This window comes from Anopheles maculipalpis, chromosome 2RL, assembly GCF_943734695.1.
Source record: "Anopheles maculipalpis chromosome 2RL, idAnoMacuDA_375_x, whole genome shotgun sequence".
Classification (NCBI taxonomy): Eukaryota; Metazoa; Arthropoda; class Insecta; order Diptera; family Culicidae; genus Anopheles; species Anopheles maculipalpis.
In genome coordinates this window covers 73,988,376-74,014,860 of record NC_064871.1, presented here as the reverse complement: position 1 = coordinate 74,014,860, position 26,485 = coordinate 73,988,376, and the positions used below count along the sequence as shown (strand labels likewise).

The following is a 26,485-nucleotide window of genomic DNA, read 5'->3' as shown; positions in this document are numbered from 1 at the left end:
TTAAATTGACACCATACAACATGCCGCGTTCTCGTGCGGTATTTGTTTTTCGCCATTCCTCCGGCATGGCGCCGATGCCCGTGCGCCGGTTGCCTGCTGGCGGAATAATGACGGACGGCTTTTCGCCCTGTACGACTGGGTGTTTGTGTGTGCGCACGGGCGTGTTTGGGTGACTTATAACCTTAATTACAACGCAAACAGCATGCCATCGATAACGGGTTAAATCAGTAATTATGTAAATTAAATCATTGCTCACAGTGACGCGTTGGCTGAAGGAAAGAATTTTATTGCACATTTTATGCAGAAGCCATGGAGCATTGGGTGATTCCTAGATTTGGAGGAGGGGATCTCTTGATGGATGAAGAAATCGTCCAGCACAGCTCAAAGAAACGGTTTGGATTTTATTTAGTGTGAAACACTGTAGTATTATACATAAATCAATGATCAATGATGATTGATACGTGCATCAGTATTGCAGCAAAGGACTGCGCCAATTCTTGACGTAAAATTAACACAATTATTTCGTTAGTAATCATTGCCTGCGAATAAATTATCGTGAACCGCCAAGTAATGGATGTAATTAATTTTCAGTTGAGAAAAGTTGATGGGTCAATTAGGGCTGATGGCCCATTGCACTCTACATCTTGTACTCAAAGGATATTCCTGTTCTTCCTTGCTAGTTGTCTCTGTTTGCAGGAGATCATGGTGTTAAGGAGCTATTGAAGTAATGAACTTATGAGCAAGATGTAGTGTTGAATACACACCAATTAATGATGACTTCGGATTGATCAGAATTTCAAAATTCAATCCAAGAACTGCGTAGGATGCTGATATTTCCTACGCAGTCCACGCAGATTTTTGATATGGAAATATCAGCATCCTACGCAGTTCTTGGATTGAATTTTGAAATTCTGATCAATCCGAAGTCATCATTAATTGGTGTGTATTCAACACTACATCTTGCTCATAAGTTCATTACTTCAATAGCTCCTTAACACCATGATCTCCTGCAAACAGAGACAACTAGCAAGGAAGAACAGGAATATCCTTTGAGTACAAGATGTAGAGTGCAATGGGCCATCAGCCCTAATTTACTGCTACAGGAGAACACTTAAATATTCAAGTCTTCAAACAATTTGACCGGATATCGAATCTCGTCGGGAACGTCATCTCATAGCAAGTAAATAAAAAATGGCCTCTCGATATCTTTCACGATTTTAGTGTGACAGAAGGAGAAGAAAACAAAAAGATATGTAACAGGAAAGTAAAAGGCGAGGGCCTTTGCAAACACGCTCGGGGAAGCGCTACCGGAAGATACCACTGCCGATGACCACCAGCGTATCGTGGAGAAAACCGTCAGCAGTACAGCTATAGCAAACAATTCGGCGCGTGGGGCGTAATCAGAGGAAGGAATGGTTTGATGATGAATGCATGCGAGCGCTATTCGAGAAGAACGTAGCACGTACCTGTTAATTCCAGTGCGAGACCCGGCAGAATGTGGATAACTACAAACAAATGAGTAGGCAGCGCATCCGGCTCTTCCAAGATAAGAAGTGCAGCTTCGAAAAGTCGGACGAGCAACTGATGCACCAGTTATCATCGCTAATTGGAAGTGCTGCTTCGGCGGACATCTTTACGGTAAAAATGCACAAGATGCCGAACTAGACATAGAAAGCGGAGGAAAACAGTACTACGACAGTCAGCATGACGATTGCGAGGTTTCCATCTCTGGACGAAGTCATAAGTGTCTTCAAACAGCTGGAATGTAGCAAGTCGATTGGTAGCGGTGGTCTGGTGGCTATTCAAGATGGGTCTGTAGAGACTTGTCGCCATCGTGCACCGTCCAGGAAGAATTACCACACGTGTGAAAACAGGGTGTCATACACCCAGTGTACATAAAAGGCGACAGAATGAAGTGTGCTAACTTCCGGGCTCTCACAGTCCTGAATGCTGCCTATCAAATCCGCTTCCGGTCCAGCGGGGTACTAGGCGTATATACGACTGAAAAGCCGAGCCTGATAGGATTGAATTGACCATCAATGCGACGAAGGCAAAATATCTGCTTTCCGAAGGCTCTGAGCGTGCTAAAGTCGAAGCAGAGAAGCAGAGCTAAGGTAGTGTGACAGTGGTAGAGGTGTTCTGCTACCTTTATACGATCGAACAACCAAGTGAGCAGGCACCACGTAGTAGGTATCGTACCTACTATGGACTCCACAAACTCCTGCGAACCAGAAGACTCCGACAACACACGAAATAGATGATATACTGGACCGTCCGGTAGTCCTCTATGGGTACGAGTCCTGCAGTATGCTGACGGAGGACGCCAATGCACTCACCATTTTCGTGTGGCAGGTGCTAAGGACCATCTTTGGCGGTGTGTACGGCCCTGCTCGTGTGGCGAATGCTCGATTAAATGGAGTCAAATCTGATGGAGATCGGATGCAGCTGTGTATGCAGGGCTGCATGCCCAGACCTTGTTTCCAGTAGAGGATCTAACGGTGGGCGGAGTAGGCGTCCGCCTCCTAGGTTCTCGTGATGGAATCCTTACAGTAGTAGCTCGTGTCAAGGAATCATACTCGGACCCCTAATGTTAATTTTGTTACCCCGCGCATGTTGTGCCAAATGCCACTTCTACCGCTCCCCCGCCACCCTACTTTTCACTTTAATGGTGGTGGGCCCCTGCAACTCGCGTTCGCCAAGGGGCTCAAAACATCTCGATTCGCCACTGCATTGCTACTCTGAGCAGAGGATTTCAATTTTTTTTATGTATCTGTGCTGACCACTATCTTTTACGCACTTGTTATTATATAAGCGAACCCTTCCGGATCAGAATTTTGTATTGACAGGAAGCCTCAGCACTGTTCAAGCGGTTTGAAATCGGTCGAGGCGTTAAAGGGCTCTTTTTACTTTCTTCAAAAAAATCAAGTTTATTCTAAGATTTTTCCTTAGTAAAACTTTCAGAAAATCGCTTGTTGTCTGTGGGATTGTGATGTGGGATCCTTGGAAAATGAAAAGCAGATTCCTTGGCCAAACGAGCTGCCTCTAAGGGCAGCATTTTTGAGAGCTCGAATCTGCCTCACGATTTTTTTTCGCATCTCACAACAGCTGTGCATGTCTTGCTGGCAGAGCATGTGCGATGAGGACGAATTCAAGAGGTTTCTGTATTCCATCTTGCCACAGGTTTCCCCGCATCCCTTGTGTCTTGGGCTCCTGATGGATCGTGTGTTCATTCGCATGATGTCTTTACTAATGTCAAACCATTATGCGATAAATGCACATCCTTTGCTTTCTTCCCGTTTAGTTTTTGTTCATTCCCGATAGTATGCACTACCAGCGTTAAGAATTCCGTTGGTATCTTCAGACTATTTGGTACGCTTAAGATGCTAACAACAAGAGTAGGTGTTTGCTGTACAGAAAAATTAATCGTTTGAAAATAACAACTTTTTAGCAATCAAATAAAGCGCACGGAGGCTTTTGTTTAACATTTTCCGACCAATAATGGTAACCGTATGTTGATCATACGACAATGAGCCATCATATTGACACTACTTAAATAAATGGCTACATGTAGCTGCAAGGATAATTTGCATCGGGAGATATCAAGCTGCAGTAATTGCTACACCACTGTACGAAGGACTTAACACTGCCGTTTGGAGAATTTATTGGAAAAGTTACATCAAAGCGCTTACCGTTGATGAAACTAATAGTTCACCGCAAAGAAAAAGATGAACGATTGCGGTGGTTTATATAAAGCTTCGAGGGAAATCTTTTACCATAATGCAAGGCACATGCCTACGCTATCTAGCAGGGCGTGGGAGGCGGTTTTGCTGTAAGGACCACTACAATGCGTAGCAAGTTTTTCAATTTATGTTTATTCTTTTCGATATGATATTTAAAAACTTATTCAATTACACCAGAGCTGGCTGCGCGGTTATGCTCGCTGTAGTAGCTGTTGCTAACAGAGGGAATTAAGGAGTCGAGTTTTCCTGTGTCTTTTATCAATCTCGGAATGTAACTCGTCATAATTGATAAATCTTTTAAGAAAAATTTCCTGTAGGTAAAGTACACATTTGTATGAAATAAAAGACGCCTCTTTTTACTACACAAGTGCAAACAATAAACAAAACTGAGTTTTAACTCAACCATAGCATTCAAAAGGCTCGCAACGAATATCACATTACAAGTTAATTTTGCCCAGCACAGATATGCGCCGGAAAACGATGAAACAATTTAATTTATTATGGAACCACACACACACACACACACACCAAATCCATAAATGCTGCCATCCCAGGCTGCCCGTGCCATACGGTTGACGGAGAGCCGGTCATGTTAAGCTACAAAATCCCTTTGCTCGTGTGGCACTGTACCATTTACGGCCGGAAAAGTTTTGTGGAAAGGAATTTTTGGCCAACGATTACCGTTGGCGCCTTATCGTTTTGTGGCACCGAGCACCAGGCAGCGTCGGCCAAAACCCTTCAACACGGCTAGATGAAAGCTGTCAAAAGTTTTAGTCACGGTCAGTTGTATTCGTGCTACGGCACCATTTTTCCTGGAACCCGCCCGGACCGAGCTACCCCAACGCGAACATCCCTTTTTGCACAAACATTCCGAGAAATGCATTCGTGCAACCTTTTGCAGGGAAGGTTTAGATACTTCGGACGAATATTATACATTACTTTTCACTGATGTACGTGTGTGGGTGTGTGTAACTTGCGCTTGTGAGAGATGGGCAATTTAATTGCTAGCTTTTGCAAACGATGGCAGCGATGGTACGGTTTGCTGGGAAACTGGAATGGATGATGGTCCAATTCGGGTGATTATTATTACATTATGCACAATGCGCAATTACCACACGCTTTGGAGGTCCACACGTATTTTTGTGTTTTGGTGCGGTGGTGGCTGTGGGTGGTGGATGTTTTTGTGTTTTCAATCAAAATTCATTGCTATTATTAAGTTGTATGGAATACAACAGATCGGATGATAGGAGAATGTGTAAAATCTTTTGCAAATCAAAATAAAAACTGGTTGTGTCATGCAAGAACAAATTCGAAATTATTTTTTGATAATAGCGTTGTTAATATAGGTATGAGCAATAATTTAAACATAAATGGAAAATAACTCTTTGATACTTTGTAAACACTCGAAGAAAAATCACCTTAATGCATCTCATGCAGCTCAACAGAGGATGCTAATTAGTTGCAAACGAGGAAACTCTTCAAACAGCTCATAATTTTTAACATAGGTGGACCGGTAGGGTTGACCGGAAGATAGCGTCACCGCTTTTCCGGACCGAGGTTAAAACTATCCAGCTACGTTGTATCATAAGTTAAATAAGCCATTGAATAAGGAGAGAAAAATAATATTGACTCCTGCGTATGATGAGACGGTCCAGACTGATTTTTGATACCTATTCCTGCTGTGTGTAGATAGGTGCTGCGTGTAGGTATTTCATACATTTGTGTGCTTGGTCAATGAATAATATTTGTGAACTAATCCACATCCGTGCCCTACCCGTCCATCGAAGAAATAAGACGGCCTATAATTTGTATGAGTGCTCAGAACATTGTCGAATTATTGTCACAATCCGATCCGTCACTGAATAGTGTTACTTTCTTGAGAAATTTATGTTTTTTCATATTTTACAGTATAATTAATGCGAAGGTGCACAACAAGGTGCCACACGGACTGCTGCTCGACAGGATGAATCGGGCTCTTTCAGTCTGCTCATTCTGCTCCCAGCCAGGAACTCTGGAGCACAAGTTTGTCCTGTGCTGTAGGGTGTCTAGTGCTTGGAACATACTGATGCAGGCTATGGAAGCCATTGTTCCAAACCACAACCTCAACGTTCCTTCCCTCCTCTTATCTATTTTAAGTCATATTAGCATAAGTAAGAGGATTCCCATCCTACGTTTGTTAGCAAACTACCTCTTCCACATTGTTGGAAACAACAATGCTATGATTGATGAAAATATCCTTAAGTGTTCTTTGTAAAACCTGTACGTCATCCCTACATGTACGCCACTTCTCTGTTATAAAGTAGTTTTTAAGTTGTTTTAAATAAACAATGTTTTATAAAAAATAATGTGCTAAACATATGACATCCTAGACACCTCTGTCTGTTCGCATGGTTCTGTCAAAATTTTAAATGGGATTTGACAGATGGCAAAACTTTCCGATCTCTTCAGGAGTTTGAAGCAAGAAAAAAAAAATTGTCCAGAAAATCACGCGATTAAAACGGAACAATGGAGCTGTGTCACAGGCCTTAACGACCTACAAGGTTAAGCTGATCATCGAATGGCATACTAGACTGATTGGTACCACGTGGTAGAATTATCACTCCTCACTATCACTTGAATATAATCATACCAAAAGCGAACAAGTGTCTAGGTTTGATTCGGCGCCTAGCATCTGAATTCTCTGATCCGGGTTGCTTAAAAGCATTCAACTGTTCAATGGTTAGGTCGATCCTAGAATATGCGTCTATCATTTGGACCCCAACGACTGCAGTCGGATATGGCTCGAATCGAACGCATCCAAAAGGCATTTCCACGTTTTGAGATCTGCAAATCCCTACAAATACCATATGCAGATGCTTTTCCGCCTTATTTGACGCGTTGTCAACTACTAGATCTAGAAACTGTTGAGACACGTCCTATAGGACCTATAGGTGCCCGTGATCCGTTTTTGCATGCCATTCGTTGCTTCAACAATAATTATGCTCTGTTCGATTTCAGCCTTTCCTTAACATTTTTCCGTTCACACCTCCGTTTTCCATACGTGTTTCCCTTCCCTATCTACCCCCACCATTACGTTTAGTTTTAAGATCTTACAATATTGTTAATCCAATGGTGGACAATTCTTTATAAACAGTACAAGCCAATACTAATGGGAAGCGTTCTGGAAGGAATTTGAACCCCGATATTGTCGTGTGAAGACTCCTAGACACTTCTTCTTCTCCTTGGCTTAATGACCAGCAGGTCACGCCATCAAAATCGTACCCCGATTTTGCCTTGTAAACACTGGCATCGCTGTCACCCTCTACCCACATTACCGGGCTGCCCTGGACACTCGAACTGTCAAAAAGAGTAGGAAGGGTTGTCATTCAGACATGAACCGATATGGAAGTAGATGAAATCCAGATGTAACGCAAGTCAAAAATTATTCATGTTTCTCAGTCTGGATTGTTGATTTGGTGTTGTTACTTACTGTTGTTTACAAACTATAATAGGATCTTTTCTGAGCAGGTTAAATTAATTGAATAAACTTGCTTCGGAGTTATATGCGTAACAAATTTCTGTTCAATGTTTTTTTTTTATATTTTTTACTTCATAAGGGACAGCCTGGCAGTATTGCTTTTTTATTATTGTTATAAAATCACAATGATTAATATCCATTTAATGTCACCCTTTAATATTTTCGGTTGACACTTACCGTCACCAAGGGTAAGAGTCTGTATCGCTGAGGCTATTATTGCTTTGTATATTATTAGCTGTACGTTTTAGCATATTTTTTATTTTTTTTTACGAATTTCTTTATGCAAAAATTGTTTTGGTATTGGAAGTTTTAGGGGTTTGGGATCGTTTTTACTTGGCTAAGTCATTAGACATTTACGTAATGAAGTAATTATTTTAGTATGACCGCTCAACGCCGTATTGTCAACATCAATTTTTTATCGTTATTATTATTATTTATAAGATTGGGTTTAATTCTTCTTAGGTTCAAATAGAGTATTGGAGTAATTTATAGAATTATTTTTTCATTTCGTGAATCATAACTAAGTCTTACTGCTATTTTACAAATGGTTTTTTATTTTATTTCACCCTGAAACAGTAGCTTGTACATTTTTTATAATTTTTTAAAATAACTTTTTCCTTAAAATTTTTGACATGCCAAATACATGTCATAGAAATGGTCCAAATATTAATAAACTATTTGGAACTTTCTATTTAAGTTAAAAATTGCATTAGTGGAAAAAGTATATTATTTTAAGAGCCTGTTCGGCAACCGAGTTGGTCGCTGCAGCGGCTGCAATAATAAGAATCCATCTATGGGTAAAATAAAGTTTAAAAAGCTAGAAAAGACCTCTCGAGCTTGTAGTACGACACAAGAAGAAAAATATTTCATTTAAACAACTTACCCAGTTGAAAGTTCTACATAATTGTTTGCTGTGTTGTTCTTCATAGAGCATATTAGGTTCTATTTCAAAGACAAAAAATTAAGCCGACTTTATTTTGAATGATTTCAAAACAGTACTAGAGATAGCAATAATAAACAATAAAAACAGGAAAAGCAGAGCCGCCACGAAAAAAAAACCATTGAAAATCGTTGCTCTCACTACGCCTGTGAGTGCCCAATTTTCAATTGACCCGATTTCACAATGGCACACTAGCGCGACAACAAATGTGTATGGAAGTGCCAGAAGCTTGTGCGGAAACGCAGGCATGCTGGGCAACAAATGACAGCGGCTCGAAAATCATGTTGTTCAAATTGTGCTTATCCAGCTTCCGGGACAATAGAAAAACTTTGACCAGCTCACCAAAACGGGACCGGAAACCGGAATATACACAGCACCAGACTGGCCGACGACCTTTTTCTGCTAAGTTTTGCCACACCAGAAAATGCGAGAGTGGGAAAGCACGCTGTGGTTCGAGCATAATGGCGCATTATGTTGATGAAGCCGAACAGCTCGGTGGCGCTGTGGGCTGGGTGCAGCGGACACTGGCAGCGTACGAGTGTGTCAACGAACGTTTGTCCGTCGTCAGTGTCGTCATCGTCATCGCTACAAATGGATTCAGCTTTCGCCTTCGCACGGAAGCTCTAGTGCGATTTTCGAACGAATAGACTTTGCAAGACCGAATTCGGCCTCCCAGTCAAAAGTGGTGGGATAGGGGAAGCGGTCCGCAGGTCTTGTATAAGTTGTTTTATCTTCGCTTTCAGGGTATTCATTTGAATAAACATTATTCACCGCTAGGATCTTGATTAAAAAGTACGAAAATGGCGAGTTGGCACCGTTGCATCGGTTTGCTTGGTCGCACTTCGGAATGGAAAAGTTGGTCCATTTTGTTGGGGTCGGGTTTTGTATCGAATTCTCGGTACGGAAAACGATCATTCGAACTCCAAAACCACCGGGCGGGTTTGTTATTTTAATGTCAGAAAGTTGAGCAAATTTAGCGGCGTTTTGCGGGTATGTATATAAAAATAATTTTTTGTTGTTGCTACACCATCGTGCGGGTTGGTTCATAGAATGGTTGAAAATTGTAAAACTTTCAGCTGTACCACGCTGCTGGTATGAAGCGATCGCGAGAAACGTAGCTAGAACTGTGGTTTACCAAAATGGTTCGCACCGGAATGGAGGCGCCTAGTGGCTGGTAAATGTATGGGACGGTTGGAATTATGTCGATTGTGATTTAATGATTGGTTTGGAGTGTTGTGATTAGTATAACAGGTCAATAATTGTCAGTAGCGCTGAATTAAGGAACGATTAAAAATTAAGCTTTTCTGAAGCTATAATTTTTTTTAATTTATTTATTTACAGTTAATTATGATGCTGCGCTGGCCGCATTGTGAACACCGCTTGTGATACTATTAGTATTTTAATTGATTGTTTTTATTTGAAAAATAGAATTCATTTTAAGATGTTAACAAAAAGATTCTTACTTTGTGTTCATCACTAACTATTCATCAAATATTTAAATTATAATAATTTTTGTCGTTGAAGTTTAAGACATTTTTAAATTTTGTAACATTGAATCAACCCAACTTGGTTACTAAAAATAATAGTGTCTTATGTCGATTTTTTTTTCTATATTTATGGTTTGGACATATTGGTCATATGGTCATATAAAAAGGTAATAAGGGGACTTATACCTTATACCAGATTTTGTAATAAAATACAAAAATATCCTTATTCTACTGTCCGTCACATTAAATCAGTGCAGTATAAGGCTTCTCTTGAATTTCTCTCATAAGGGTCGAAGTCAGCGTGAGGTCAATGTACCAATATTATACTGCTCCTAGAGAAATGAATACGCGACGTGAACAATTAAAATTCTTGGAACGAATCTGCACCACAAAGTTGATTGACATATAGTGGAGTTCTTTTGCTAAAGAGTGTGTGTGTGTGTGCCACTCTTTGTGATAGACGGTAAAATCTGACAGTAAAACGTGTCCGTACTTGTCGTGTGATGCATGTCGATGAATTTCGTGCATGATTGAAGAAGTAAGCAGTAAGAACGGGTTTTTGGCTCAAATTGATTTACATATTTACGACCTAAACGGCAGCTGGTACGTGTCGTGATGAATCGGGCAACGGTTTGTCAAATATAAAAGTTAATAAGCTTCTTCCTTCTAAAGCGTAATACAAAAAAAAACTAGTCCTAAACGCGCGCAGAAAGCAAAATGCGGCTCCCATCGCATTCATTGCAATGCAATTAGTATCATTTTGAGGCGGGCTTTCCCTGAAATGAACAATGTCAGTGAGGAACATGTGTGCAGTGAGCGCCCGATGCAAGCGATTATCGACGGTCAGTAATTAAATAAATGCAAAATTGATCCACAATCTCGTTGCGTTCGTTTGAAGTATTGCATGTTTATTGGCCTGTTTTGCATAGTGATTGGTTTTGCTTATCACTCGCAAACATCGTGTGTGTGTTTGTGTCATCCAGTTCAAAGCGTACCACGTCAATTGGTAAATATTTGTTTATTTAAAAAATCTACAAAATAGAATGTGTTTTTGTTTCGCAAGGCGAGAGAGGGACGATAGTACTTGACGCAATACGGTAGATTAATTTATTTATGGGATTGGAAACATGTCGCTCCTTTCATCTGCCGAGGTTTAGTATAAAAAAATTGTTAATATGTATGGACGATTGCTTTGTTTGTTTTATATGCAATAAAAGTAGCTCATATCAATTTTATTTAATTTTTTCCATATAAATCAACAAATATGCAATATTTATTGTGTTAGAACTAAAGGGATTTAATTTTAAAATTCATAATAATTGTAGCCCAGTTTGGAACAATTATGGAAAATGAACATAAAAGCCTATTTTGTTGCAACAGGACCAGTAAATTTATTACATTTGAGAATTCAACCATTTTAGCTAGTTCCAGTTTACTTATTAACTTATCAGGCGCTGCAACCGCTTTGCGGTCTTGGCCTGCCGCAGCACAGTCCGGAACCGCTCTAGGTCCCGTGCCGTCTTTCGTCAATCCATTATCCCGGCCTTAATGGCGGATGATTCCACGCCTTCCTCCCACCTCAATCTGGGCCTACCACACCTCCTCTGTCCGTGTGGACGGCCTAAAAGGACTTTCTGAGGACAGCCCATCGGAGCCTGGCTAGTCTAATTCGCTGCATCACGGTGACGTACAGCTCGTTGTTGTGGCGGCTTCTCCATTGTCCTTCTACACAGAAGGGGCCAACGATCCTTCTGAGCATCTTCCTCTCGAACGCGGTTAAGAGGGCTTCGTCTGTTTTGGACAGAGTCCATGCCTCAGAGTCGTATGTGAGTACTGGGACTATGAAGGTACGATACAGTCCCAGCTTCGACCGTCGCGACAGGTTTTTTTAGGTAGGATGTTTCCTCAGGCTGTAGAATGCCCGGTTAACCGCCAACATCCTAGCGTGCAAAACCGTCTCTATGCTGTTGTCCGTGCTGATTTTTGACCAGAGTTAGGTGAAGTTTTGGACGACTTCGAATTTCGTACGTGCGATCATCTATCCGTACATCACCCCCTCGTAGTTCCGGATTTCTAAGTAGGGCCGCTGATGGTGCCACCATCAATTTGGTCTTTGCCTCGTTAAACTGAAACCCAAGGTTTTCTGCCGCCCGCTCGATCCTTTGGTAGGCCTCTGCTACCTGGGAGAGCCGCACCTGCCCTGCACCTGACTTAAAGAAGATGGCTCCCGAAGGAGACAGGCGAGCCCATCTCCCTGACGCAGGATTTTGCTGGAAGCAAAGGCCCCTGAGAGTTTTCCATCCCCCATTACCTGGCATGTTACATCGGTCATGGTCATTCTAACAAGCTTGAGCAGTATAGCCGGGATTCTTAAAGAGCTCATGGCTTCATAGAATTTTACCCTGGCTATCCTATCATATGCGACCTTGAAATCTATGAAGAGATGGTACGTGTTCAACTGCTGTTTAGCCAGCTTATCAAAGATTTGCCGCATGGTAAAGATCTGGTCAGTGGTAGATTTTCCGTTTCGGAATCCTCTATGAGTGTTTACAACTAGCCATTCATCGAATGGGACAAGCTTATCCTGAAGGATTAGGGAGAATATTTTGTAGGTGGTATTCAACACCGTAAAACCAATGTAGTTGTTACAGTGCTACATATCTCCCTTCTTGTAAATGGGATAGATGATGCCGAGATTCCAATCACAAGGCATCTATTCGCCATCCCATAACTCAGTAATAAGTTGATGAACCTCATTTTCTAGTAAGGGACACCCATTTTCGACCAGTTCGGTTACGATTCCGTCGGTTCCGGGTTCCAGCTCGGCTAACCAAAAATTACACATCAAAAACCTGAAGCTGTTAATAAAGTCAACCGAAGCGATTTGCTAGGCCCTCTTGCAAAACGCAGGCCTGTGACAATAATGGGTATTGTGCGGTTGTTGAAATCATAATACCGTTCGGCTTAAATGGGAACCCTTCCCCCGTCGGTGTTCCAAGCTGTAAACGCTTCACACTACCAGGCCCGCGTACCTGGCCCGCGAGCTGCCCGAAAGGCTAAAGAAAGGGATTTTCCTTCTCGGACGTGTTCAACCAGGGCTGCCGCGTACTGAAGCGTAATGAGCGGTGTGAAATTTTCACTGCTGTCATCGCCACTTTTCCCTCACAATTTATGAGCCACCGTGTAGCCCACCGGAGTATGGGGACCGCAACCGTTACGTCTAATTTGTATTTAAGTTCCGCTTCTGGCTGTTTCGGGTGGGGTGAAACCACCACCGCTGGCATTACTTTTCGACTGAGCAGTCAGGATGGCGACACAGATGCATGGTCGCCGGCCAAGGACAAGGAACACGAGCAATTCCAACCAACTTTCTGGTCATCCTACGAATGTCCGCAGTCACTCGCGTTGCCGAGAGCGCGTGTGGGCTGTTTTCTCGGCCGGCCGGTGGGCAATAAAAGCACTCGAGACGGGCAAGCAAAGTACCATAAGTAAGCTGTATATTCATGATCATAATCCTTGCAAATAGAGTCTTCTGCGTTTTATATCAACCGTTTCCGGAGGGTGGACGAAAATTGGCTCCGGCTCCGGCCCCATTCCCCGCATCACAATGCACACGCATCCACCAGGCTCGTTTTGGCCGGTCAGCTGGTTGGTTTTGTCGTTTGGTTGTCTCTACCTTCCACCAGGACTGGGAAAGAAAAGTCCGCATGTTAGAAGAAAGCCGGACAAACAGACGGAGGCGTTTTGGGCTGCGAACGACAGGAACAGATGAGCCGAGGCTTAGCTTTTGGGGCTGGTGCTTTTTTGATAATAATAAACAACGCATACTTCATCGAGAAAATCCCGCCCAGTTATTTTAACAAATGAAATGTAAAACGAATGCAATGAGGTTGAATTGTTTCCCGGGGACGAGCGAAATGTACGTATTTTTCCGCCAGTGCCACGGCGAGCGGATGGCGCGTGCGACGGGATGAAGTTAATGCGCTTTCGGCACAGGAAATGGCGGTTTTGGATTATGGTGGCAGGCCGCTGGCACTGGCAAGATTGTAACGATTATTCTTCGTTTCGGGTTAGTAAGGTGATGGAAATGGGGCTTGTGCTTTGGGCGTACGGGCGCTGAAATTAATTGTGATTGGAGGTTTGCACTTGGAACGGAAAGAAGAAACCGAATACACAGGTCCGCTCCTTAGCTCATTGTTTCGATAAGTTGAAATAATGCTCATGGGAGGATGATAAGCGCCTAGTTACACGAATGAAGCTTTTTTTGTGTTTACTCCATGAATAGGATTAGAACAGGCTCTTAAAAAAATCTTTGAACAGTAAGCAAGCATTAAAAAAGATTAGGTTTTCGGTGATGCACAGTTTTGCAGAGTAAAAAAATTGATAGAAAGTATTAAAATTATTGTGTTTTTTGGCAATTTGATAGATTTAAAGATTGCTGGATTACATAAAATATGGTAAATCTTAGATAAATGATTGAAAGTAAATAATTAAAAGTAATAAACTTGGTAAGTTTGATACGTGCAACACTCAAGTACCTGGATTGCAATAAAAATTTATTAATATTTGAATATATATCCCCCACAAAGATTTTTTATTTGGATTTAAATTCAAACTATCTGCCTAACAGTTGTCTGCCTGAGTAGAAGGGTAACAGATGTATTTATTTATTTATTTACAATTGATTATGACGGTCCAGTGCCGTATTGTCAGCACCGCTTGTGTTGAATAAATTTTATAAACTTATGCTAAGGCATTTCCACGTTATTCTTTGCCCTATCCCGGGCATGCTCGGTTGTGGACGGGTGGTTCAGCTGATGCTGATGATGGTAATGGTGGTGGATATGCGTTATGATGGTCCGGTACTATTGTTGTGGCTATTGTTTTGATGGTGGTTCGTTATATCCGAATTCCGGCTATAGTGGTGTTGTGGCCGTTTTATTGTTGGCCTTTGTGGTTTGGTCAGGACTACAACAAACAAATAAACATTGTTAAGAGAGCACAACAATTTACTTGTCTGCGTACCGTGTTCTCCAGTGCAGTCCAGCAATGACATTCCAAGCTCAATCTAGTCAACGTTCAATCTAAGGATGATCGACAAGCTCTATCCCTCGAGTGCTGTTGCCCAGTCATCGGATCACCCGTGGCACTATTAAAAATAAACTTAAGACGTAGACAACTTAAGACGTGGTAGCAAATTGGAATACGAATAAGGATTGGAAGGATACTTGGGATGTGGAATCATAGGACAAGACCGTTGTCTCTGGCGAATCGGAAGATGATCCTCATGTAGGGGAGGTACCTGGTAGCCAACACTTCTTTAATTTTAGAACACAGAAGGTGATACACATCGTGGAATCCGTCAACGCAGCCACACACCTTTGTCTGAGCCAGAGTTATTGAGCTTTAGATGAGCATTCAACGCAAAATGATTCGACATCAGTAGAGACATCATTCGTATGAATGCCCGGTCTACAAAAGAGCCCATCGAACCAAGGCCGCAGGGACACTTGCGGAGAGATCGAGTAAAGGAAACGCCCGAGTTCATTCGCCTCCCGCATGCTCTGCCAGCGAGACGGGAAAAGTTGCTGTGGAAAACGAAGGAACTCCTGGGCCGAGATAGGTCGGTCGTAAAAAGCGCCTTCTTTGACGTCTGTTACGACCAGTGAGTTTGCCTTCTTATTGCCGGAAATTCCACAATGAGAAGGAACACAAATTAGCGAGATCCTATACGCCTTATCGAACATTGAGCCAAGCAGTGCAATAATTTTGATGGTGAGGAAATCCTGACTCTTAACAGCCTTCGGAGGTAACAGATTTTTAGACTTTTTTTTTTTGAAAATGTGGTTAAAATTTACAATCTAAGCTTTCAATGTTTGCTGCGCACAAGCAGCGTCCTGAGTGTAAGATACCGACAACAAGAGTCCCGAAAAATTCCTGCCTAGAGATCCCAAGTCCTGAAAGAGTGCTGAGATTAACCATAGCCATTTATGTGCCAAATTGCCTGCAGTAGAATACTGGAACTCCGGTTATATAAAAAAAAAAATTGGGAAATCTCTTTTTGGCTTGGCTTACTAAAGATGATAATAGCTTCTAGTCGGATTCTTCCTCTGTCATGGATTCACTTCTACCAGTGGGCAGCCCCAGGATATCTATTTAGTATATTTCAGTTCGTAAAAATGTAAATACAGCTTTATACACCGTAAATACCGTTCAGTCAACTGGTCCTGCTGCATCAACAAATTCAAGGTTGTCATTTATGTTGATCAAAGGTCTAGGTTACGGATTTTAGTAACTCTATGTGGCTGTAGGTTTTAGCTAGTGCTTTCTCATGACTAATGAAACTAATGAACATCTTTCCTATTGATATCTCACATTCATAACTCTTTCGACAACGGTTGGAAGGTTTTTTTCAGTTTATTGATATCATCCAAAATGTTCCACTGCTTCATCACGAAATATGCAAATACATACAAAAAGAAATAGACTCCATCAGTTTCACAGTATCATATAATGTTCTCCAATCTATAAAGGTTCAATATACAAGATCGAAAATTATTGGCAATGCTATGCCAAAAACCATCACTTGACATACGTTTCCATGTTCCTTGCTTATGCTGGAACCATGGGAACTGGAATTTTTGATAGAATTAAATTTCTATTCTTCTATGAAACCTGTAACTGCTATAGTTTTTATTTTGCCAAATTCCAATACAGCGCTTCTGAATGTAGCACCCGATGTCCAGCAGAAAATTACCGAGAAAAATAATTACGCACAGATGATGAAGACCTATTTCGATCAAATAATTGAAGGTTTTCTGCTCGTAGTTTGTGTGGCGTAAATCTTTTGTTTGCGGTTGTAGTTTTTATGGGTTGAAAGATTTTTGTGATACTCTGCGTTATATTTCACCATTGATTGATTTGAAGTATTTCACAACATGGTGTGCCACTGTTGTGAATCATTAGTTAATTATTTTCTAGCGAAAATACGAGATATTTTATTGGTAATACAGCGATAATGTTCATAGGCCTCTAGTGTTTTTCCGGCACATGTTTGGTGAGGAGATGAAGAAGATTATCGGACGAGTCACGGTACATCATGTAGTGGGGAAGGACTCGGATTTTCAATCACGACGAGAACGGAACAACGTGATTGCTATCTGTGCAAACCAATATCTTACTTTTGTTTGACTGTCCAGGCTGTCTAACGATTCTAGATGAGAATCTTCTTTACTGGGACGTTGGAGAGATATCGAGGCCTTACCTTTGGCAGGGGGACTCTTGATGCTCATCCGCGGAACAAGTCTGCCAGGCAACTTTGGATATTCAGACGAATATATCCCTTATAGGCATGTTGGAGGTTTGAGGCCTTCACTTCGGTAGAGGGACACTCAAACCTCTAGAAAGAATTGAACGCAAGGCTTAGCTTGTTGCACCTGCTCTTTAGAACACTCTCTAGATCGCTCCTGGCGATCCAAAAGACAACTTTATTATAACAAATGTTGTTAGTGAATTGATATCATATTGCATTGCGTTACTCGCTAGCGTGCGAGTAAGTGCGCTGGTAAGATTCTTTAATCTTCTTATTTCAAAATCGCTACATATGCATATCTAGAATTCTTGATGTAGGTTACTTGACTTTAATAAATTGTCCGTCTGAAATTATGGTATGGAGTATCTAAGAGGTTAAGAAATGTCTTTATTGATAAAATATTGTTACAACGTATAGCAGGTATGCTACACAAGCATGGAATTGGGGTTTTATACAAACAATTGAACAAAAAGGAAAAGGAATTTTAAAAGTTACCATTGTACAGTCATTTTAATTTAAGAAACAAATGATTAACCACACACAATTTCCTCAACAGATCTGAAAATTTTTATCTTTTACAGTAAATACATTTGATGAGATGATAGCATTTGCTACCAGACACATAAATACAGAATAAATCTCTTTTTGGCATAAGAAAAATAAAATACATCGACCATTTCATTACATTTGCCAATGGACCAGTAGCATGAAACCGTTTATGCTTTTCTTTATGCACAATCTTGCTTTATTAACCTCAAAGTGCAATTGACGATTGTAAACAGTTTAAGATTCCGTACCGTCACTTCGCATTGAATATGAATAGCGATGCTCTTTACACTCATCCACAATGCTAAAAGTACTGTCACCGAACCGTTTCCCGAGATGGTGCCATGGTTGTCGTATAGCTCGTCACCCAGTCTCATGTGTGTGTGTGTGGTTACAGTGAGCTGCAGTTAAATTTACGATGTTTTACTACCATAAAAACCAGTGTCAGTCGGTTGGTCCGTTGGTTGCCGAGCGGGACCCGAACATGCGTGGAATGATAAACTTTACAGTCATGAGCCAACATAAATTAGTGTGCTCTCGGTGTGCGTGTGTGTGCGCGATTTTTATACCGCTCATAATTTGGCTGTTGTTGAGGTTAAATTAAGTATGCAATTCGAGACAGCCCCCCCCCCCCCCCGGCCCCGGGGTGTTATGGGTGTTACTTGGCGGTGGCGTTGAAGTATATTCTACTGCAATCGGTGAATGGCGAACCGGGGTTCTGGGGGAAAAACCAATATTAAGTACAACCAGTTAAGCAGTTACTTACATTCAAGCTGGTCCCGTGCAGTTTTTATTTTCCACCGAAACAAATATCTTTAAGCCATTGTTTGATGCAATAAAAATCAATTTACGAGTCCTTGAGCAGTCGGAGACGCGCTCTGTGGAATATTTGACAATTAATATTGGAGTGCTGATGGAGACGCCTGGTGTGAGCGTTCCGTTCCGTTTCCCCCGGTGTTAGTTCCCCAGCAAATGGCAAATACCGAACCAGCAAATAGATAGTGACAATCGTTTACCGGTGTATTTGGCTCTCGATTTTCATGGCGAGGCAGTACGGGCTTGGGAAAAGTTTTGCTGTGCGACGGGTTAAGAATGAAATTAAATTCAACATCTGGTTTCGAAAAGGGGTTCAAATCTGCCCGAGGACTGAGGATGCACTGCCAGAGTGTGTGTGTGTTTAGGAGTGTTTAGGTGTGTGTGTGTTTTGGTTTTTCCACCACCCGGCCAGAGTATAACGATAGTATGTGCTCAGAAGTACTGTGCAGCATTTTATTTAACTTTTTCGACCACGAACTAGTGAAACAATGCGAACAGCGCTGTACGCAAGTTGCTAAACGCAGCCTCCGAAGTTTGCAGCCTGTGATGTGTGTCTGTATGTGTGGTGCGGTGGTGGTATTCGGTAGCCGTGTACCGCACCGTTGTGGGCAATGTGGTAGAAATTAAATTAAAACTGAAATAAAATTATAATTATCCTTCGAACGCTTCGTGTTTGGCAATAGGATGGAAGCAGATGCCCTCGATAGTACGTGGCAGTGTGTTTTACCGGGTAAATCAGGCCCATTTAAATTGTACGGAAAGCGTTAACGGGATGGGATGGGAGAAGCGTAGAAGGTATGTTTTTTCCCTCTAGTACTGCAAACTGTTCCACAAAAGAGAAGCCCAAAACTATCTCTTGTGCGTGATAGCATTTTTTGTTACGGAGCATGACTGAGACTATCAATTATAAAACTGATAAATTGTCGAAAATTGTATCACATGTTCTGTGCGTTGGGGTTAATCAGTGTGATTGATTGCATATAATTCATTTTTGGTTTTATCTAGACGAACAACCGAGCGAAGAAAAGGGGAAAGGGAAATTGGTAATTATAAACTGAGAAGTTGCTTACTTCTCTGACTGGATGCCAGTCTAGTGATAAATGAGACAATTGAGCAAAACATGTGTCATTTATGCATTTGAAAATAGATGAGGTGTTAACATATAACGTGGATTTATTATGCAATATCAACTATGCTTCAAGTGATTAATCAATCAAATTGAAGCGAGTGTAGCTTATTTTGTAATGAGTATTATTTTTCAAGCAACCCAAAAGAAGCCAAAGAAGTTTTAAAACTATTTTAAAACCATAGATTTTGAAAATGTCTTTTAGTTTTTAACTAAGTCTAGCGATCAATTCCATTTCACACTCGACAATAATCAACGATCGATACGATTGGATTATGGGTTTAGTAGAGGGAACGAATTGGCAACAATGCATACGTTTTTTTAGGGACATTTGTCGATCTCTTTCGTTAAGAACTCCAGCAGAATATCGGAACAAGGACGCCTAGATTAGATGATAAGCAATGTCACTAGCAAATATTCCTTAGGAAATCGAAAATTAGAAAAGATACCATACTAAGTTACCTCGTACAAGTGTAGAAAATTGCGTTTCGAACATATTAGATTTGTCTTATTCCTTCGGCAGAACGCACGACTGAAAATGAAAATAAACGAAAGGTTCAAACAACATCTTTTTTATCATCTCAGAATTGGTTATGTAAAAATTATTACTCCAACAAAATATTACTTGAATGAAACTCTTTTCAAATATATTATGCCGTCAATTGTTTTAAGTAATACAATTACAGAATTGAGTCAAACGGCCTGGCCTTGCAGGATGAAAAAAAAAACAACCAAAAATGTGAGAAGTAAATTGTACGAAAAACAGAGACCCATTTGAATTGAATGGAATTGATCAAGCTTACTGGAGATAGAGCCATGTTTTCTAAGGACTACGCTTAAAAAAAAAAGAGGAAAATTTGAACCTAGGTGTTGATTTAGTTTGTTTATTGCTTTGAATTTGAATGCTAGCTTTGAATTAATGCCGCCTATAAGATCCTGTCCCAGATTTTGTTCTGCAGACTTGCCCCCCTTGCTACAGATTTCGTCGGCAGCTACCAAGCTGGATTTGTTGGAGGCAAATCGACAACCGACCAAATTTTCACTCTACGGCAGATCCTCCAGAAATGCCGAAAGTGCCAGATCCCTACGGACTACCTGTTTATCGACTTCAAGGCGGCCTACGATACCATAGATCGAAATGAGCTATGGAACGTAATGCAGCGGCACAACTTTCCTGGAAAGCTGATCCGGCTGTAAAAGGTCACCATGAGTGAGAGTATCGAGTTGGAGCAATGGGAAGTGTGGGAAGCAGCGTGTTGGTTGACGACGACAACCTCGAGGTGGCAGAGGAGTTCTGCTATCTTGGGACTGTCGTAACTTCGGATAATAATGTCAGCAGCGAAATCCGGAGACGCATTGTTCAGGGGAATCGTGCCTACTATGGCCTTCACCGTCTGCTGGGATCCAGAAGTCTTCGAGACCGCACATATCGCACACTGTTTTGCCAGGTGGTCCTATGTGGCCAAGAGTCTTGGACCATCACAGCGGAGGATGGAACCAGACATCTTGACGGTAGCAAAGACCGGCAGGATACGATGGCTGAGGGATGTTTTGAGGATGCCGAACTCATGCCCCGCCAAGAAGGTATTCGTCAGCGACCCCCAGTTCGGTACGAGGCGTCAGGGAGCACAGCGAGATCAGGTGAAGGGTGATCTGTCGGAGATCTGTCGGAGAAGAAAAAGAAGACTCTTTTCTTAGAAGAAAACGGAGAGGTTCTAAGAGGGTTTTATAGGCTCTCCTGATTGTAGAGGCCCCACACCGAGCCATGGTTTGCTTTAATTATGATGATACATGAATGTTGGTCGTTGTAATTCTTACAGCGATATATTGAATTCTGGATGACAATACGGCACTGGACCGTAATAATATATAAAATAGATAAATTAAAATATTGAATTCTGGATCCTCTGAAATGGTTAACCAATGATGTATGTAGCCTTTTACATCTCGCTCGTTCGTACATTGATTCATGCAACAACTGCTGACAAGATAGATCGATGGAGGAACCAATTGCCCTTGAAAACAATCTAAGCCATAAAAACGATTACCTCAAGCAAATTCGGTATATGATTTTGTTTCAAGGAATGATACAGAACCTCGCTAAAAATTGGACTAAATATCTGGAAGACGGAACAACTGTTAGCGGAATTTCTTCAAACCAATGTGGATCATAGCTAGCTAGTAAATTAGTTCTAATCAATATAACCAGGTCGTCTTTGTAGAAGGTATTTAAAAAAATCTGATGCACTGAAAAGATAATGCATCAACCTTTTTGAGGTGTTGGATTTTAACATATGGAAATTCGATTTAATTGGGTTTTTGCAGCACTACGCATTAAAATATTTTTGTAACTTTTCCTCCATGTAAATGCATAATTTAGTTTATCTTGTTTTCCAAGTGCTCGTATCGCAATTTGTCAACGCTGTAAAGCAAACCACTAATATCACCAACAGGCGGTAATAAATATCTCTCGCTCCAGACAGCGGTGCGTTAAGAAGTGTATTTTCGTACCAACAATTCGCTTCTGAACAAGTCATTCATTTTAGAAACAACTTGCTTTATGGTTCCGATTTCTTCAAGCATATGCACACTGCGTGTAAAACCCGTGGCCACCGGTGTCACCACTCGGTCGGTGTCTCCGCTCGTAATGGTTGCGCTTCACACTACCACGCCACACCGAGGTGGGAATCACCAAACCCGTCTTGTAGCGGGCAAATAAAAATGTAAAATTGACTGGCAAAGGGTTGTTTATTGTTGTTATTTGCGATGAAATATTCAAATTTAACGACCCCTTCACTGAGTATGCGTGTAATAAATGGTTGCGACGTTAGGATAATGGAATTATGAGTTGTTTGAATTATGAGTTTGAGCTTTCGGTTTTTGTCGGCATTGCGGCGAAGGCACTGCACCGGTGGTGGGTTTCCTGCAGATTGAGCAGAACGGTGTTACGTAAAGAGGGGGGGTTGAGCGCCTGTAGTAACGGGAACAGTACGCACATATGGAATAAACGCTAACGGTTGTGTGTTTGTTTCGAGTGTAATTTTTCCAACTGTCCCAGTACCTTTTACCATGCGCCTAAGTGCGTATCATGCGGCTGGTTGGAGCAAAGTGGGGCCGAGCGGATAAGGGAGAAAAGTGAGATAAAAATAATTGGAACCCATTTTCCGGTTCGTGGCAACGCTTGCCGGGTTTCATTCCTCATGTAAAAGTGTTGCAGGATCATCCCTGCGTATCCTTACTTTCCCATCCACTATGGGAAGTTATCAGGGAGGTTATGTTTGTGCTTCTTGTTTGTAAGTTTCCTTTTTTTTCGTTCCTCTTCGTCTCTAGCTCTCCCTGCCGTCGTGACCTTCACACGTGCACTTGCTCATGGTAGCTTTTTAGCAATATTCCGGACCGTTAGCGTTAACAAACCCTTACGAATGTGGTACAATTTGAAGGTTTTTTATTTTATTACTTACCGGTCGGCATGGTTGATTTTCTCTGTGTGTGCTAATGATATGAATATTTCAAACAGATGCAGCAAAAATGGTGCCACAGAAATGTATGTGTTTTTGCTTGGACCGGAGAAGAGCGTCGTTGGTGGATTGAGATAGAAGAATTGAGATATTTGGCTGGAGAAAAAAAGGAACGATCACGATGAAGATTGTTTAAAACAATTTTTCACAACCCATCGGGTAATTGATTCAATTAATCGTTGATTATAAAATTTTCCTCTTTTTCTTCCTGATGTTTAGTCTACACCAGATGACACAGGAATGTTTGAAATAGGAGATCCTTACGCTAGTAAGCAATATCGGCACAGCGTCAAATGCTGATGAAGCAATGGTAAGCATTTGTTGTCGTATCGCCGCTCCCCACCTTCATCAGCAGTTTGGATCAATGCATGGAATTGACCCAATTATTCAGTTGGGTTGAACGTCGGCGGTTAAGAGTAACTAAAATAAATTAGTCCTCTTTTCTTTGAGAAAGAAAAAGTTAACTCGCGCCACCCTCAAAGCTTTTAACGATGCAGGGTCATCTTTATCGTCAGGTTCGGTTCTGAACGTGTATCCCGACTACAGACAAAAGGAAGCAGCATTATTAAGGGTTAGCATAAATAGGCTAGAAATGGCTCTAAATGATATCAGTCAAGATATATGTGCAGGCAAAAAACAGTAGTCAATTGCAGAAGATTTGTAAAATCTGTTGAGAACGTCATCATAACATAGAAACATGCAGGATGCAAGCGGAGCCGGATCTTCCTATAAGCGGAATAATCAGTCGCGTTGTTTTTTGATACTGGTGGATCTGATGGATGAGGCTCCATTTGCTGCATAAACTGCACTACATCTGCTTACAGTGGCGGATGCTTACAGTGGCCCCGGAATGGATATTGAGGCCCAACACCATGCAATAGCGGGGCTTGATCAATATAAAAAAAGGGGTTTCAGCGAGAGGGAGGGGGTTGGGAAGTACAATTGACTCACCTTCACTCTCATAATACGAGGTTGATCGGTGAAGCTCCTCTCTCCGGCTAGTCCCCCCCCCTCCTCTGGTCGGCGAGGCCCCTGGTGGCCGCCATCTCCGCTTAAGGGTTAATCCACTGTCTGGTTAGGGGAGGAGGCGGCGTCGGTTCAACTTGCTCCGCTGAAGACCGAGGCAGTCTTGGTGTCGAGTCTGCGTCGGGGATTGTTAGAGGTTCCGATACGTGTCGGAGAGGTGGAGTGCCTCACCAAACGGTCCATACGCTACCTGGGAGTACGTATCCACGAACATCTTTCGTGAAAACCACACGTGGAAGTGGCCGTGTACAAAGCCCTCCGTGTGGTTTCAATGGTTACCTCGGTGATGAGGAATCACAGTGGCCCCCAGGTGGCTAAACGGCGTCTGCTGGCAGGTGTGACTGAATCGGTCATTCGCTACGCCTCACCCATATGGGCTGAAGCAGCAGACCTGAAGTGGTGCCAAATGAAGCTGGCAAAAGTGCAAAGGCCGCTGGCACGGGGGATCTCCAGCTCGTTCCGCTCGGTCTCGTACGAGGTGTCAGTGGTGGTGGCCAACCTGGTGCCGTATCGCTTAATGGTGGCGGAAGACGCAAGGTGCCACAGGAGACCTTTAACTGACAATTAAATCAGCCGGAAGGAGATCCGGATGTCGGAACGAATGGCCACGATCCAGGAGTGGCAGCGTATCTGAGGAGTGGCAGCGTGAGTATCTGCACGTGTGCGGCTTCACTACGTCCCCTGAGCGTCCACGGTGCATATGCTTGATCGAGTCAGTGGCCCACGTCATGTTTGAGTGTCCAGTGTTCGACGACTTCCGGCGAGAATTGTTGGGCTGGGGGACGAGCGATCCAATCCACTCAGACAATTTATCAATGAAATTGCTTGAGAGTCCAGAGTGGTGGGATCGCATACAACGCGCGGCAAAGTCGATCACCGCGGTGCTCCAGCAGCTATGGCGAGACGAGGAAGCGATAATAAGCGGGAGGACGAATGCTGCCTTAACAGAGAACGACGAGGTTGGGCTGACAGCCACACTGTCCGTGTGGCTGCTCTCTTCGCCGAGGAGATCGAAGAGGAGGTCTTGCTAGACATCACAAGACGGGTCAACGAGGCACGAGCAGCATCGACAGCCAGGGAAGATGATATTCTGCGGGCAGCAGCGGAGGCAGAGCGTGCAGGAACAGCGGGTATGGAATGCAAGGATCAGGGAGGGAACACTACCACCTGTTCCTCCCGGAAGGAGACGTAGCCGGCGAGAGCCTCCATCAGCGACATTCAATCAGACATTCAATTGACTTCTTAATTAAGCGTTCTGGCTAGTTAAGGTATCTGTTCTGAACTGAAACTAAAACTATTACCAAACTTCACACATTCTAATAGATCACTAAACAGCAAGAAGATCAGTTCCCAAGAACCTTTTCGTTGGAAATGAAAATTAAATAAATATAATGTAGGTTTTATTTGTTGAAAATACTTGGTGATCTGTCATAAGCAATCATTTCAATAATTATGCACAGTTTCCGTACTTTGCACGAATTAAAAGGAACGATTCACAGGGACTAAACGATTGATCATGTAGTAATTAAAAATAAACCGAATAACTAAGCGAAAGTGACTGATTTTACTCGACAGAAACGCACATTCCGTTAAAAATTTCTATCATAGAAACAAAACAGCTTACCCAGCAAGAGCTTTGATATCATTAAGCATCTTCATCTAGTGAGCAAACATGCACAATTCTTGGTGAACTAGCATCATTAGATGGGATACATTAGTCGCACGCCAGTCCCGCCGGTATTTCGGATGATTTTGTAAGCAGTAACGATTCCAGCAAACACATCATTATTCGTACGATTGAAACGAAAGCACAGCAGGTTTCGATGTGGGGAGTATGTAACAAACGGCATCAGTTTCGCTAATTACTGTCGCATGCTTGTGCGGTTGTGTTTGAAATTTAATTACTTCATCCTGTTTGATGAACAAACATTAGACCACGACCAACGCGTCCGCTTGCGGGATGGTTATGGTGGTTTAGGATAAACAATCTTACCTAGGTTCCTAGACAGACACCGGTTTGCCTCGTATGCTGGCGTACCGAGCCCCCATCCCTCTACACCCGCTACACCATCCATCATTTTCCAATTAACATTGGTTCAACAAAACATTTGCGCACATCCGCACCACAAACTTCCAGCGAAAGCGAATGCTACGAAGTGCAGTGCGCACTGTTGCACCAGCGTGTGATCCGTCTGGCGAGAGGCGGGCAGTTTGGCAGGCTGGCTATTGGGCGATACCGTAAGGCGGTGCGTTCGTACCGGCTGCCGAAGATTGGAAATAAAGTTTGTTTGATTTTAATCAACATCGTATTATGAATTTTCTTGCACAAAAACAAACACAAACGCACAGTACAAGCAGCTTGGCAAGATACAGAATGATATACGAGAAACGTGGCTACACTATAACGACTCCTAGGGCATCCTCGTTTGCTTCTAACGGCAGGGTCGGGTGTTGTAG

At 42.3% G+C, this 26,485-nt stretch overlaps 1 protein-coding gene across 3 annotated transcripts in view; it reads right to left on the bottom strand.

Annotated features, from left to right (window-relative positions):
* LOC126556339 (integumentary mucin C.1-like) overlaps positions 1 to 26,485 on the bottom strand; it is a 521,191-nt gene that overhangs the window by 146,087 nt on the left and 348,619 nt on the right. The gene's annotated exons all lie outside the window — the stretch shown is intronic.